At 42.3% G+C, this 13,207-nt stretch overlaps 1 long non-coding RNA gene across 1 annotated transcript; it reads right to left on the reverse strand.

Moving 5' to 3' along the window:
- Positions 1 to 3,743: 3,743 nt before the first annotated feature.
- Positions 3,744 to 12,488, reverse strand: LOC123638855. Its single transcript, XR_006735495.1, has 3 exons — positions 12,129 to 12,488; positions 4,255 to 4,390; positions 3,744 to 4,007 (listed from the first exon to the last, which is right to left on the reverse strand). It is a non-coding gene; the product is annotated as an uncharacterized LOC123638855 (long non-coding RNA).
- Between the last annotated feature and the right edge of the window lie 719 nt (positions 12,489 to 13,207).

The following is a 13,207-nucleotide window of genomic DNA, read 5'->3' on the forward strand; positions in this document are numbered from 1 at the left end:
AGTCCCTAAGGTCCCGTCCTCACCTTTCTCTGTGGTGCCTCTCTGGCCCCTTGGATATTATTTTTGTTGTGCTCCGTGATATCCTATGCATAGAACCCAGCTCCTTTACTGGTTTGCACAAGAAATTTACATTGAACACTTTGTGGCTTTGGCGAAGGGTCCCATTGTGGCCTGCAGCATTCCACCGTCTCGCTCCCCACCCCCCCCCCCTGCCGGCATATCAGATGAATTTCTCCCTTTGCCTCACTCCTGTCTCGTCCTCCGCCATATCTAGGCCCGTCGGGGTATCACTTTCCAGACCATCCATTTATCAAGAATTTTTTTCTTCAACCAGTTTTTACCCTTTCTTTCCTAAGAAAAATTCTTTCCCTCTTATTCCTTATGAATTAATATTATTTGTGACTACGGATCTCATTCTGTGTTCCCAGCGTCTGGGACAGTAACCCGTCATATACTAAATGTTTACCAGCTAGGTGAGAGAGGAAGGAAGGAAGGAGGGAGGAAAGAAATCCGTAGCCTTGTCCTGGACCCAGATTTTGATTGCATTAACCAGCTCAGAGATTGTTACTCCAAGTAGTTACCCTCTGCTTATTACTGCTGAGAAGGACTTTATCCTTCTGTTTTCATTCATTCCCAGTATCTTGGCAGTTTTCTCCAAGCCAATTTCTGGCCCTTAAAATAGATTCACACTGTGGTCCTTCCTTTTCTTGTGCAGGAAGTAAGGGAAGTTTACAACCTACTTCATAATTCTCTCGCAGGTGATTAATGAACTCAGGGGGCGTCCTCCGGAAGCCGGAAGCATGTTGGCTTTAATTTCCCTTTCTGAGATTCTCTGCCCTCTGTGAACTGCACCTTTCCCCAGCCAGCACAAAAATTAATTTGCGTGGCTCCCTGCTTTGGACATCCTCCCTTCAACAGTTTTTTCTTAGAGTGGTCATCTCCTCACTTCCTGTAAATTGGAATCCTCCTCATGTGGCTTTTGCCTTTTCAGAAAGAATTTACTGGGATTTGAGAATGAGTCTGCTTTGGTTTAGATTAGAAATGTTAAGTGTGAAGTTCTTTATTTCTCTGGGAGATCTCTTCATGGGATGCTGAGAGGGAGCAGGACTGATCCTCACACATTGGGTCTCCCCGCCGGGTTCTGGGGATGGTCCAGATGGGGGAAGCTCAGTGAATTAAACAGAGAAAAAGGCATGAGAAGGTTACAAGAAGCCATGGACAACTTCCTGTTTTTTAGGAGGAAGGAGCTTGATTTCAGCTTCATGCAATTACACTGTCTCTGCATTAGTTCCAGGATAGCGTGAGAAAAATGAAAGGAAGGTCTTTCCCTTGTAAGGTTGGATTGATACATTCAGACAGGTAAAGGTGAACTGAGTGACTGGACTGCAAGATTTACATCTCCACAGTTTGTGCACTGTGTGAGTAGGAGAGACAGTACTTTCGTTTCTGTATCTTAGTACTTAGCCCAACGTGTATCTCATGGTTAGAAGTCAAAACCGTTCTTTGAGTCAATCTGAACTGGTTAACTGGTGCCTTGAATATATGTAGGGCTGAGGATCCCACAGTGGCAGACAACTTTAACACAGTAAAGAGGAAAGGCTTCCTCTCAAGGTTGAAATATTTGAAAGAGAATCCTCCAAAAATCCTTGGAAGATACTGGGGTGGAGGGGGGGGGGTGTGAAGATGCCTGGTTTAGTTTCTATTTATTTCAAGCTCTATACTAGACGACAAAGGTTGAGTGAAAAGAAGATTCAGTCCTTGACTCCAGAGACATCACAGTCTGGAAGGGTAGAGAGGAGTCAATGGGTAATTAAAAATATATGATAAAATAATATGAATTTCCAGCAATGGAGGGATTAAGTTTTCTTAGTGGACTAGCATTAAAGTTACATTTGTATTACCTTAAAAAACACTTTTGAGATGATGTCACATTGAAAGGCAGGATAAAAATTTGATGTAGATATAATAATGGCTGTGTTTAAAAAGAAAGAATGGCGTCACTCTTCTAATCAAAACCCTCCAATATTTCCCACTAACTTCAGGATAAAACTGAACTCCTGCAGGTGGGTGCCCAGAAGCCCCTCTGTTACCAGGCCTCGCCTGCATCTCCAAAAGCATCTTTTCCCCTGTCCTCCTCCACCCCCCTCTCCCTGTGTCATTCCTTCCCCAGCTACTCCAGAGCCCTGAGAAACAGTTCTGCTTCCCCACTAAATGTGAAATAATGTGACACACAGAAGTCGAATGATAACTGCATATCCCCAATTATATAAATAATAATATCTGTGAGGTTTTGCATGACCCCACTCTGTGCCCTTCATTTATACTGCTCTGGTTTAGGACATCCCTGAATTGGAGAAAGTTGGAGACCAAGTCCTTTAAAGAAAGTCTGTTTTCCTTTTTTCCTTGAGCATTGTTTTGTAATGCTGTGTCTCCCTACAGTCACCTCCTGCTAGACTTAGAAGTAGACGTGGGTTTTCTCCTTGGCTGCCTTTGAGATCAGAGACAGTGGGCAAGCGCTGAGGGTCTGGATGAAGTCTGCACATGTTTTAAGCCACACTGTGTGTCACAGGCAGGTGTGAATGTGGTGAGGGGAACCATACCACACGCTGTAAAGAAGGCAGTAAGATGATCACCGATTAAAATGCTAAAATACAGACTTGCCTGAAATTCCAGATTCCACACAAACTCTCCAAACCCTTTATGAGCTATGAAATGAATGCTTCACCAAGGAAAACCGCTCTCTTGCCTTTCAGAATCACCTGAGCCCTCTAAACCACACTGAGCAGGACCGACGTTTGACGTATCACACATGATGCTGAACTTCTCGAAGTGAACTGTCATTTGAACATTGGGAATTCGGTCAGACCACAATGCCCAGTGATGAATCCATTAATGGAATGTGAGTCTGGGACCCTGATGTGCTCATTTTTGTGCCACTAGCACTGAGCAAAATATCCAGCCTGAAAGAGATGCACTGTTCCGCAGATCAGCTACACAATTTCTTTTCAGGAAGAATTTCTGGGACTTGCGAATGAACCTGCTCTGGTTCAGAAAAGAAATGTGAATGTGAGGTTCTTTATCTCGTTGTGAGATCTCTTCATGGAATTCTGAGGGACATCAGGGTTGAGCCGTACAGACTGGATGACTGTGCGTTGCCCACTGAAAGGGTCACCCAAATGGCACTGCGTGTGTGACAATATGAAGACACATGCTTTCTGGGACTTCCTCAGGATTCAGGAGTACATAATTGGATGGATATTTTAATGAGGCACCTGGGGAACGGGGGGCGGGTAAGACTTCCAAGGGACATGTGCATTCACATTAGATGATCACCAAGTGGCCTAAGAAGCATGGTCCCATTTCTCTGTGGAGCCTCATTTTTGCAGTAGGGAGGGGCAAGTTCAGGGGCAGCTAACTCACTTGGAATGTTAACCAAGAGGTTGAGGGCTGCCCTCAAGGTCCTTTTTCTCTTCCCAGTCTCCATGCAGTTTCCTGCCTCTCTGCGGAATAAACGCTGAACAAATATTTAGAGAATCTTTATCTAAATGCATGCTAATTATCAGCTCTTCTGTGTGTCCTGATCCCACCCTGGGACCTGGACCCCAGTGGAGAACCGTCTATGTGGGCCAGCTACATGCAGAGGTTCCACAGGCATTGAAAGAATTCGTTAATTCACCCAGATGGAGGCGGGCCAATCAGTAAAAAGTTCCAAGTTAGAAGAGCCTTAAAAGAATTAGGTTTTATTATTTTTGCGTTTCCACTGACAGGAACTGGTTGTGGGGTTAGAGAGAAGGAGGGGCCACGTGTCTTAATAAATAGATAACAATCTTGTTCACTTAGCATTTTCACTATTAGAAAGCAAATAGGACCAAAGTGGGACTTGAGAACTGTGTGTTCTTCCCTGCAGAGATCGTACAAACCCACGCAGGCTCGCACGTCATGATGGGTGTAGGAACGCATTAAGACTGAGCCGGGCAGAGCTTCAGAAGAGCCTATAAATGATTAAGCTGGAAAACATTGAAGGAGAATTGATTTCTCCTCAAGTGCCCTCTACAATAGTATTTCATTTGTCTCCAAAATGTTAGGGTGATTTTAATAGTATCCCACTGTCTATCTTATGAATTTCTACTCATCCTTCAAAACCCACTTAGGAACCAGCATCACTAACCAAGAAAATGATCCCTAACCTGCCTCCCGCCACCCTGCTCCTAGAATTAGTCTGCACTTTCCACATGCAGGTATCACCATTCTCACCAGGCTGAACTGTCAGGGCTTCATGTGCAGGTCTGTCTTTCCTACTGCATGGGTCGTCCTTGAGTTTTGGCTTCATTTATCTCTGGGTCCTTGTTTTAGACTGGCATTTGGCACGCTGCAGTTGTTTGGTATATATCTGCTTGATAAAGAAACAGACTTATCCTAAGTGTAGTATTTATTCTACAACTTTTGGTGGCTATGACTAAACATTCTGGTTTTCCCTCTGGCTGCAGGTCATGAGTTATTCTAATCTAATTAAATTATTTCATGGATGAGCTACTGAGTTTAAATAATTCTCCCAAGGCTGTAGAACTTGTTAATTGGCCCAACGAGAGGAGTAGGACACAGGCATCTAAGAACATAGGACTCCAAGTCTGGGGTTCTTTCTTTTCCCTTTCCTTTTCTGGCTTCCAAAAGACAGCACATGTTTAGAATAGAAGGCTAGAGAACAAAGAAAATTCCCCCCAAATTCAACCACCTAGGGACAACGAATGTCAGCATTTTGGCAAATATCCCTTCCAACATGTCTGCGTGTGTGTATAGTTTTACATATGTAACCAGCTATTCGCGTTGTTTCAGAGTTTCTGCTGAGACCCAAAAGCTCAGGACAACAGAAGACAAATGCTCACACATCCCAGAGAGCGGGCTGGAGCATTCTGAACATCTGGCTGAAGGGTGCCTGACGGGCTGTCCACTATCAGCACCCAGCACCCACCTCCAGCCCTAAGCGAATGGCTGGAGATACATCCAAGGCAGGATCATTCAACATAAGGAAAATCATAGGAGGACACAATACTGTCCCCTCCCCTCAAGCCAAGTGAGGGATCAGAGAGAGGGTGAGGTCCCCACCAGAAGCAGAAAACGGCACCTCACTGCCATAAGAGAAGCTTGCCACATTGTAGAATAAAACACAGAAGCTTGTCCTGGTCTGTCCCTGGCTGAAATAGCAGATAGCCCCAGGGTCTTGAGACACAAAGCCCGGCCTGTCTCACTGGGAGAGTCCCAAAGTCCCCTTCAGGGAGAGAAGGAATTGCAGCAGGAGGAGAGGAGTGTCCGCATTCGCAGGCCAGGGAGGCGAGATTTTCTTTGGAGTCATGTAGATGCTCCAGGATGGCCATGCCACTGTCACCATGTAAGAGCCCACCCTTGGCTGCCTGTGGAGGTAAGGGGAGCAGCAGAGAGAGCAGAGTAGATTAGTGGATTACTTAGGTTAATGGATTACTCATCTCCCCTATCTCCTGCTGGGCTCCCAGCCTCAGGCTGAACCTGAGTCGGGGGCAGGGGCAGGGCAGAAACTTAAGATGTGACATTTAGATAGTTTTTAACCTGAACACACCTAAAAGACAATGAGATATACTCAACACTGTCATGGTGGACACAGTGAAACGCCACCCAGATCCAGCCATTGGGAGTGCAGTTGAGAGCAAATCTCCTGGCACCAGCCTTCTCCGGGGGGGCCTCAGCTGGAGAGAGCTGCCTGCCCCAGTTCACCATGGCCTTCCAGGGTGGCCCAGATCCAGGCACTGAGGAGGAGGGTACAGAGGCTCTGGCGTTTCAGTCCACTGCGGGAGCACTTTGGATCCAGATATCTGTAAAGTTGGCCAAGGTGTCACTGGGCCTGCATTGCAGCCCACCTCTCACTCAGTCCAACCTACTTCCTTCCCCCTTGGACAGGTGTTGATCCAAGGGACCCGCCTAATAAACATCTTGCAACTAGACTCTGCCTCAAAGTTGTGTTCCTGGAGAATATAACTGGAGACCCTTGACAAAAGAAGTGAGACTACACCAAACATGTTTGAAGGGAGGAAAAAAAATCCATATTTTCTACTTATGCCCTACTTATTTCAGTACTCCTATAAGTACAAAACTGACATCATACTAGACATTATCTTCCATAAACTGCTTTTTTTTAACACAAAAAATGTAAATATTCTTCCCTTTATTCAGTATTCAGATCTGTCATTCTTTGTTAACGGCTGCATTGTATTCCTTCCTATGAAATGTAACGCATTTAACCCTCCTTGTTTAGACTTACAGGTTATTTCCAGATTTTCACTGTTATACTATTGCTGCAGCAGTGTGTGCATACGGTTTTTGTATGCTTGTTTAATTCTACCTTCATAGGAGTGGGATTACTGGGTTAAAGGTCTTTACTTTTCAGATGTAGCATAATCCTTCATTTTATTATAGAAGTTTTATATTAATTTTTACTGCAAACAAGTGTGGATAAATGTGCTACATCTCTGAATTTTTGCTGACACCAGGCATTGTCAATTTTGTCAATCTTTTATAATCTCTTAGGTGGCACTGTTTTATTTATTTCTTTATGTTTACTGGAGAGGTTGAAAATACGTTTATATACTCTTCTTGGCTTTGGATCTGGCTATTCTGTCTTTACACCATAGTTCTATTAGCATGTTTGTATTTTTCTTGCTAACTTAGAGATGCTCCTATGTGTTAAGGATAGTTCACCTTTTGTCTGGCAAATAATTATCTGGCTTTCTGTTTGCCTCTCAATTTGTAAATATGGTGAATTTTGACATATGGAACATTTTGATTTTTATGTTCCCAAATCTACAGGTCTTTTCCTTTGCAGATTTGGTAGTTGTTATTCTTTTCCACTAAGGAACAACTGTCTTGTTTGCACTATTGATTTTCCTAGAAAGTTCTTCTCTTAATAGGACAAAATTAAATATTTTCCTAGTTCTGAATTATTGGGATCCAAATTTATAATTTTTGCAAGTCATATTATCCAGATGAGTATTACTCAAATTCACTTAGCCTGACCATGCCTATATAGCATTGTTTTGGGTGCACAGTGTTAACAATGCAGCCCTATTCCTTTTTCTTACTAATGTTAAAAGAGAGGCTATTTTGAAGAAAAAGTATCACAAACTTGCTTGGTGACTGTCCCATGTCATAGTACTTGAGAGTCAGCACCTCCACGACAGCATTTTATAGGCACTGTTATACCCTCCAGCCTTGGGGTCTTTCTTGAAATGTGAGGATAACCAAATTTACCTCGTGGGCTTGTACTAAATAATAAATAAGATCCAGGACATCAGAAGAAGCCAATCAATGATTATTATTACTATTATATTTCTCTTCCCTCTTCCTCAAAGAGTTTGTACTTTGGGAAGATAATGAGAATGACTGTCACATAGTACATAGATCTGTATCTGTAATTGAAAACCCAAAAGCTCTGAAAATCAAATATTTTTTGTAACTTTGTGACAAACTCATTAGGTGATGAAACCTGACCTGCACTGACATGAAGGTATTTATAGTTTTTAATTCCATGTACTGTGAGTATTCCTATATTCATATGTTATACTGTAGAAATACTAGTGCATTCGATTATTGGGTACTGCCCCTTTTTAAAATACAAAAAATTCCGACTTCTGTGGTGCATCTTGTCCCAAGGACTTCGTAAAAGAATTGTACAGTATGATTTCCTCAAAAGACTCTGTATCACATAGTAAGTGTCCTTATGTTGCTAATGTTTATTTCAGCAAAGCAACATCAATGATCACATTGAATTGGTGCTAGTCATTTGAATTATATTGTTTTTGCTGTTTTATTTGCATTTAATTGGAAATATATTTTGGATATAAATGTGTTAGAAATTATATATATTTCATATTAATTTCCAATTTTATGTTTATGCTATTTAGGTACTGTTATAATAAAAGGAATCTAAGTAAATAAAGAATTGAGGAGATCAAGGAAAAAGGAAACAATTGTACAGTTAAAATTAACTTTAAAAACACCTCAAATGGCCCTGAAGAAGACAGTGTAGTTTTTTGCATGATTATAAGTGTGCATATAGCATTAGATGTATATGTAAGTACAAGATGTATATGTATGCTGTAATAAAGATGGCCGTGGTATATTCAAAAGCTCGGTCGTCGTCTTCTCCTAACAATCCTGCTTATTTATCTCTTTTGCTAAGAGAATATCGAGTCCTCCCAAGTTAAATGGGTTATGACAGATTATTACGAGGCACTCGGCTATGTTCATTAGGAAACTGTCTACACCCACAGTCACAGAAATGACTGATTCCGTCACTCAAGTAGTCTTTTTGCTGATTCCACCCTAACCCCTTTAGTGACCACGTATGCACAGAGGTTTGGGAGGAACTAATGAAATTAATCAGTTGGTGCAGAATGATGTAGACAGAGCCTCAATCAGAATGCTCGCATATTCACAGAGAAAACTGGGGTAAACCTCAGCAAGAAGGATTTAGATTTAACATCATCTGTGGGACCGTTTAGGACAGTAGTTGCTTGCAAGGGTCAGACAAAGAAAGTGAATGCATGAGATGAATGGGCGTAGGAAAGAGAACAATGCGGGCTGATGAGGGAGAGCGACTGACACTACCTGCAGCATCAGCGTGAAAGCAGGCAGTGTTTCAAGACAATTATTGCTGCAATTTAGGATTGTAGGCCCAGTATTGCCATATCTTCTGTTTTTATTTTCCAAGAGAAAAAGAGAAAATCAGGGTTTTATGGGAATTCTCCTGACTTTGTATATCGGCAATTAATTCAACAAAAAAAAAATAGTGTGGGTCACATAAAATACATCTGTGGGCCAGATTTTGTCTTCAGACCATTAGTTTGCATCCTCTGTCTTAGAATCTGGATGGCAGTCATTAGCATCCTCGGTAAACTTGTCACATATGGCCCCTATTGCTAACACGGGTTGAAATAATAGAGTGGAAGGAGACAGGAACTCTTCTCTTGTGGTAAATCATATGATTTTCATCCGAGGTGATAGCTTTGGCTGTGGCTCAAGGGTTCTCTTCTGGAAACCAGAAATCTCTTCCTACCCTTGTTAAAGTTTTTGGCTAATCTTGATAGAAATTAAATTGGATTGGAGAAAATTGAAATGGATACTCAAGGACCAATTGCAAGGCTTTATAAGCCCTTCCTTTCGAAGTGAATCCTAAACTGAAATTTATCCTTTTTCCATTCCTTTTATCTAGACTTCTCAGAGTAATATAAAGTGCTGAATGTTTAACACTGAGTGTTTCATGTGGCCGAGAGAACCCTTGACATAAACCTGTTCAGTTAACAAAAGACAATCAGTTCACCATGGAAGGTTTCCTCTCGTTTCTATGACAACAAACTTATTTGGCCGCAGATTTGCAAAGTTGTTTAAAAAGACAACTTTCACATTTCACGCTTGCTAGCATTCTATACGTTTCTTCATGCAACGCAATGCACTGAGGGCCTGTAATGTTCTGGATCCTGCTGGAGCTGCTGGGAATAGAGTGGAGCCCCAAACAAACAAATTCCCTGAGTTCCTGTAAATATGCATCCAATATGCAATAGTACATTTGATGCTGCTTATCATATATGCATTCAAAGTGGAAATATAAAAATATAGATTTTGCAAAGCCAGATATAAAACCCTGGACTATTCTATCTTCAAAGGATAGAGAAGATTGTAGCTATCCTGGAGAGACAGGAAGAGCAGCGCAGAGAGGGAAAGAAAAGACAATGAAGAAAGGATAGCAGTGAAGATGGTGACATCAAAACACAGGCACCTGCAGGTGGAGGTGAGCATGGGCAATCTGTGCATCAGGCAGTAAGAGACCCCTTCATTCACGATCTCCAGCTCTCAGCTCTGTATTTCACAAATTAGAAACTGATGCGCAGATACGGTTTCATTGGTGGAAGTTGAGCTTATGGTTGACTGTAGTTGCATTAGCAATTGGATTTCCCAGCCAGGTTTAAAGAAAATCCCAACTGGAATGAATAAGCCAGTAAAAACGTCCAATAATAATCACAGTTTAGTTTTAAGAGGCAAAAGGACCAAAACCAAGACTGCGACAATGTAAACAACGATTCAAGATGGTGTGTGTTTATCCCAATGTCTCCTGCAAAAGAAACTCTACAAACCTGGGTTCTAACGTGGTTAAGTAATTGTTGCCTTGCTTTTCTTTTCTCTTTTATGTCACGCTTTTTCTGAATAAAACTCTTGACAAAAAAATCAATAGCTTGGGTGAGATCATCAAAGCAAAATTATTTTACAAGTCAAACTTCCCTTTCAGCTGGCTCTCCTGAGGCCGACTGCAGCATTTGTCTCAATAAACATCAAATTAAACAGTTCCTGTGTTTTTCTGGAGGCAAAGTCTAAGACTGCAAAAGCCAACAAGCTGGGAAATTCTATTTTTTTTTTCTTTTTAAGAACTGAGAAACATTTCCACCAGCTTACAAAGAAATAGTTTTGACTACAGCTTTTCTTGCTCTGCTAAAGCTCTGTGTGCTAATGGGTGGGGCGTCTAGGTTTTAAAAAACCCAACTTTATCAAGTGTAAGTGTTTTTATTTTTCGGTGAATTGCCCAGATATTCTTGTCACATCCACATACCAATTTCGCTTGAAATTTATAAATAATTGAGAATGGAGTGCTTTGTGTCATTGTTGGGATAATTCAGATGGTACTTCATCTTTCTCTTTCATTTAGTATGTGCAGATCTACTTTATAAAATGTAGCAAAAAAAATGGAATATGTTTAGGATTCAGGAGATGTGGCAGCTTCTGAACAGTAAAAGATGGTTACAAAGTGGTTATTCATTCGTTATGGGCGGGGCGCTGTGCATGACTCTGAAGATACAGTGATGAATAAGGTGCACATGGTTCTGCCCTCACAAAGTTCGTAATCTACAGGTGAGACAGATGACACACCAACACTGCAAGTGTGATGAAAGTTATGATAAAGTTCAGGGTATACGGGAAGGGACCCAGTTAGAGCCCCTGGGAGTCAGGGATGTCTTCTAGAAGGAAGTGACACTTCTGCAGAGACATGGAGGATATGTAGAAGTTGTTATGAGAAGAGAGAGGGAAGGGACTGTGTGAAGCCATCCTGAATGTTCCGGCCTCGCTCCCATCTCATCTCAGATGCACGAGAGAACCGAGGCAAGAATAACAGAGAAACCATACAGCCAAGCCCCACTCAACCCACAGACTCACGAACAATAGTAAAGAAAGCAGTTGTTACTTTAAGCCACTACATTTTGGAGCAGTTTTTAAATGAAGGGATAATAACCTGGACGTGATGGCTTCCACTTTGTTCATAGTTAATCTGCAGGTGGGCGAGCCCCCGCGGAGCCTAAACCAGGAATCTCAGCGTCTCCATGTATGGCCCCCAGACATCTAGTTCATGGGGAGAAAGAGAGTTTGGGAGACAAAGTTTTTTGTGCAGGTGCTGAATGTTGATAGATCCAGGTGGTGAAGGGCAGGAGATCTAGTACTTCTTCCTTAAATAGGCCTCATGGCGTGGGTCTGAGTATTCCACCTACAGGCTGTCATCTCAGCATCTGGGTGGAACCCAGGGCAGGGTTTGTGAGCAGTGGGGACCAAAGGGAAAGTGCCCATCAATACATGAGTGGATTGATAAAATGTGGTATATGTATCCCATGGAGTACTACTCAGCCATAAAAAATGGTAAACTAATAATACTTCTCGTATTAACCTGGATGAAACTGGAAACAATTCTTCTAAGTGAAGTATGACAACAATGGAAAAACAAACAAATGCACTCACCATTAAATTGGAACTAACCGATCAACACTTAGGTGCACACATGGAAATGACATTCATCAGAAATCAAGCACGTGGGAGGGGGAGAAGGGGATGGGGAAATTCACACCTAACGAGTTACGATGCACAGTCTGGGTGATGGGCACACTTATAACTTTGCCTCAAATGGTACAAAACCCAATTTATGCAACCAAAACATTTGTACCCCTGTAATATTTAAAAAAAAAAAAGAAAGAAAGAAAGAAAGAAAACGTGACCAATTTGGTGGTGTCTGGAGGGTTTGCAGCTTTAGGCACTCCCGGGTGCGGCTCTGTGGGAACAGGACTTACTTCAGAGAGGGAGAGCTGAGGCATCAACGTCCGGGCAGATGAACTTTTGAGGCGGCCAGAGGGAGGGGTGGCGAGTGGGCCCGCACGCGTGCGCACATGCGCACACCCCAGGGACGCCCTGCAGCAGCTGGCAGGCCGGGGGCTGGTCGGAGTGCCGTGGCTGCAGGCCTGGGAAATGTCAATCTCTGTGTTATTGCGCCCTCCTGCACCCCCGCGGCAGCTGTTCTGTCTTCTTGCTTTTTATCCCTCCTTCTTCCTAATTCTTCCTTCTAGGAAAAGCAGCCCAACCTCTCTAAAGCGTGATTTCTTTATCTGTAAAATTGGAGGAATGGCAACATCTACAGTCAGAATTAAGTGAGATGATGCATGTATAGCACTTAAGTACCTGGCATACAGTAAGAGTTCAATAATTGTTAAAGATATCATTATTCTACTTGGAAACACTCATAATCAATTTGAAAGCAATTAGCTATCATTGGCTTCTAAAAGAGAATGACCGCTGGTTAGGCACAGGATTAGAATGATGGAGAAGTCTGTTGGTGTCATGTCCAGGATTATTCTGACCTTGTGCCAGCCTGCTTGGAAGATGTCTCTGAGAAAGCAGCAGGAGAGGCAGAGCCCATTAGACAGTAAAAAAAGATCTTTCCTGCACACCTCCTGTGTGCTGGGCACTGGAAATATGGCAACGGACAAAACAAATGACATCTTCTCATGGAGATTATAAAGAAATGGGAAAGGCAAATATTAAAGAAATAATAACTCAAATACCTATTAATTGCAGGTTATGCTAGAGATTACAAAATGCCCACTGCCCACTTACCTGTTTGGGTAGCATTTCCTATCTTCCCCGCAGATTACCAGCCCAGGAACCAGATTTCATTTTTCTTAAACAGAACCACTTTCTCTTGGACTCAGATCCTGGCCACTTACTACCAACCTCAAGTGAGCATTTAGTTCTCTGAGTCTCAGTTTCCTTATTTATAAAATGGGGATGTTATAAAATTTCGATCTCACAGCGTTATTGGAGGGGTTGTTAATTGAGAGCATATGTAGAAACACCTTCAAACCCTGGCTCACGG

The sequence above is a fragment of the Lemur catta genome, chromosome 5 (genome assembly GCF_020740605.2).
Source record: "Lemur catta isolate mLemCat1 chromosome 5, mLemCat1.pri, whole genome shotgun sequence".
Taxonomy (NCBI): Eukaryota; Metazoa; Chordata; class Mammalia; order Primates; family Lemuridae; genus Lemur; species Lemur catta.